Source organism: Calidris pugnax, unplaced genomic scaffold (genome assembly GCF_001431845.1).
Source record: "Calidris pugnax isolate Ruff unplaced genomic scaffold, ASM143184v1 scaffold294, whole genome shotgun sequence".
In the NCBI taxonomy this organism is placed as follows: Eukaryota; Metazoa; Chordata; class Aves; order Charadriiformes; family Scolopacidae; genus Calidris; species Calidris pugnax.
In genome coordinates this window covers 1762285-1765858 of record NW_015094505.1, presented here as the reverse complement: position 1 = coordinate 1765858, position 3574 = coordinate 1762285, and positions in this window count along the sequence as shown.

Genomic DNA, 3574 nt, shown 5'->3' with positions numbered 1-3574 from the left:
CGCCGCCGCCGCGCAGCGCGCATGCGCCACGGCGGGCCCGAGCCGGTGGGCTCCGTGGCGGCGGGGCGCATGCGCACGGCTTTCCCGCCGCTGCGGCTCTTTGCTGCCCGGCTAGCGGCCAGCCACGGGTGTACGGTGATGCTGCTGTGCCCGCCGAGCCCCTCAGACGAGAACAGCCGAAAGCCGTTGGGAGACATGAGGCGGGATAGAAGGGGAGGGCCCCGCCTCTGGGGTGAGGTGACGGCGGGGCCGGCGCGGCCTGACAGCGGAACTGCCCGCCGGCGGCCGGTGCCCTCAGCGGCCGGGGCTCCCTCTGCCTGGAGATGTGCAGCCGCAGCCCCGAGCCGCGAGAGAGCTTAAAACTCAGCTGCCCCTTCCCGGGGGGGTGCCTGGCCCGGCTGCGGCCTGTGGGAGAGCCCGGGATGGTTGCTTGGCCCCCACCTCCTGGTGAGGCAACACGCGATGGGCTCGGCTCTGAGGCGGCTGTACTTAGTGCCCTAGGAGACATCTGTAACCTGTGCCACGGAGGTGCTGGGAGGGCTGGAGCCCCAGTGCTGTGATGGGGGGGCTGAGAGAGCTGGGGGGTGTCAGCCTGAAGGAGAGAAGGCTCTGGGGAGACCTTGGAGCCCCTTCCAGTCCCTAAAGGGGCTCCAGGAGAGATGGGGAGGAACTCAGGATCAGGGAGGGGAGCCACAGGACGGGGGGAGTGGTTTTAAACTGAAAGAGGGGAGATTGAGATGAGATCTGGGGAAGAAATTCCTTGCTGTGAGGGTGGTGAGAGCCTGGCCCAGGTTATTCAGAGAAGCTGTGGCTGCCCCATCCCTGGAGGAGTTCAAGGCCAGGTTGGAGGGGGCTTGGAGCAACCTGGTCTGGTGGGAGGTGTCCCTGCCCAGGGCAGGGGGGTTGGAACTACATGATCCTTAAGGTCCCTTCCAACCTAAACCATTCTATGATTCTACTCTTTTGCTAAGTGCTACAATGCTGACCTTTAAATATTAAAAAACTAAGCATCTGAGTTAATACCTAACCATTGTCATTTCTCAGAAATTGCAGGCCCAGACATCTCATCATCAGTTTATATTCCAGGTGAGATTTTCAGGCAGTCTTAAGAACAAAAATAACCAGAGAAGAAAGATAAATTATAGATAGCTAAACCAATTTTTTCACGGGTCAGATGCTTACTAGTTTATTTCAGGCTGATGTCATTCTGTAACTTTGAGCAGCTCTGTGTATTTGACCCACTGGGTTATTTCCCTGATACTATCAACCATCTCCCACATTGTTGCCCACACCATAATTTCATGCTCACCAGTCCCTCAGTATCACTATACCCACCTATGTCATTCTCCCAGTTTCCATTTCCCCATTTTGAATCTCCATCCTTCACCCGTGTCCTTCCAAGGCTGTTTAACGTGTTCTCTCCTTTCTTAATCCCTGTTGCCATGGTCATTTCTGCTGTTTCTTTAACTTGGGAGTTTGTCATTTCCTCATTTCCATCTTTAGTCTCATTCTTTCCATAGCACAACTCTCCCACAGCTACATGCCATTTTCTCTGCTTCATTACCCTCTTCAGGCCTTTGAGGGTCACTTTGACAGTCCCCATTTTCTCTTGTGTGTGTATATATACATATATATATATAAAGGTTCTCTTGGTTCTATAAACTCTGGCTGGGCATTAGGTTGATGTGTCGGTTCCTGGCACTGAAAAAATTGAGTACACAAAGCAGATGTTTCTGAGCTCTCTGCCGCATTTTGGATATTGTTGACCTTTTCCTTAATGGTACCCTGGTACCCAGCATTTGAAGCTTTTTGCTGTCTGTAGCAGCAAGGACATAATAGAATAACCCTACAATAATAAGAAATAGTTAAATCCACATAGTTTGGGAATGCAGTCAGATTTTGCAGGTTGCTTTGGTATTAGTAGAGCCACCATATGTGTGAGTAGATTTCTGTTCCAGGCTAGGTGTTTTGCTCGATATTACCACTTCATTTGCCTTTTGGGCCCTCTCCAGCTGTCCTGTGCTTTTGCTGGAGCGCAAGAGAAGGAGAATGGTGCAGGTCCTGTATTAAAGCTCAAAAGCATGGTTTTGCTTTTAGTGAACAGTGGCAGTGAGAGCTGATGAACATCATATTCCTTTTGCGGCAGCAGCTCCTAATTTTCCAGTGACTGAGACTAATCATAATTATTAGAAATCAAGCAAAAGAAAGTTTTAGATACCCTTGGTCTTTGGAGGAGATGGCAATTTTGTTTCTCACAGAAAGTTGTCATTTCTGGCTAGGATACATCACAGTGCAAGTGCTTGCATGGGACTGTGAATGGTTTTCCTCCTGCAGTAATATAACGTAAGGAATTTTGTCTCCAGGTTTTTCCACTTAATCCATACTGAAAGTTACTGAAAAAATATTTAAAATGTAATCTTGTGGGGCTTTAATGCTTCCCAGGTACCGGTTAGGCACAATGTTCTTTGTTAACAGTGTCAGTGTAATGCAAGAAATGTGAGCTGCAACAGAAATGGTTGATGAGACATGAACACCGTCTCTGAAGGCAGAAAAATGGAATATGCTCAAGTCAGTCTTGGATAAAGAAAACTAAAAGGAAGTACTGTAATAACTAGCAGACTAGATAGGCAATAGTTATACTCAGTTATCTAGGAACATCTACCTTCAGTCACTTTGGAGTAGGAGAATAATTCATACAACTGTGATCCATTTCAGAAAGTTGAAACGATGAAAATATCCCAACTTCTGCTCCTTAACTCTTTCTGTACCTAGTACTCTGGAAAAAGAATTGCTGCTTGCTAGAGGAAAATTAAAACCTTTTTACATTTGATGCTGGTGAAGATCCTGAAGATCCCCTGGAATGTAAAAGACAAATGTGTATGTTGCTATTGTTATTATGGAAAAATATTGGAAAATAAATACCAGTGAGCACAAACTTACATACTTTTCTCACTTGGAATGGAATTGTAAAGGTCACTCCAAAACCTAAACACAGCCAAGAACGAGAGGTCACATGTCTCATAACAAACTTTATGCCAGATTTCCGAGAATGGCGCAGGGGCTCGCGTTCTCATTACTCATTAAAAACGCAGTACATTCTTCGGCAGCAAAACAGAGCTGGGAAAAACGCTGGGGAGGGGCTGTGCCATTTGAGTTGAAAAGAGAGGCCCTAACCCCGAGCAGGGCTGCAAAAAGCCCTTTCACCGTAACGAGGCCCGAGCCCGGGCCGCCAGTCACCCGGTTCCGCCCGCGCCGAGCTTTGTGGCCGCTGCCGGACTCGAACCCGGTGACACAGCCGGGCCGCGCTCCGCCCCCGCCCTCCCCCGGCCCCGCCCCCCCGCGCCTGACGCGCTCCTGCGCCCTGGCGACCATTGTTCCATTTCAAACACACGCCCCGCCCCGGCAGCCGCTCAGCGCGCGCGCGGCCATACGGCTGGAGATGGGACGCGGGATGGGCCCGATACGGGCCTCGCGGGCGCGCGCAGTGGCGGGACGCGGTGAGGGCGCGCATGCGCGGCAGGAGGCGGGCGGCTCTGCCTCCGCCCCGCTTCCCGCGCATGCGCGCTGCGCGGCG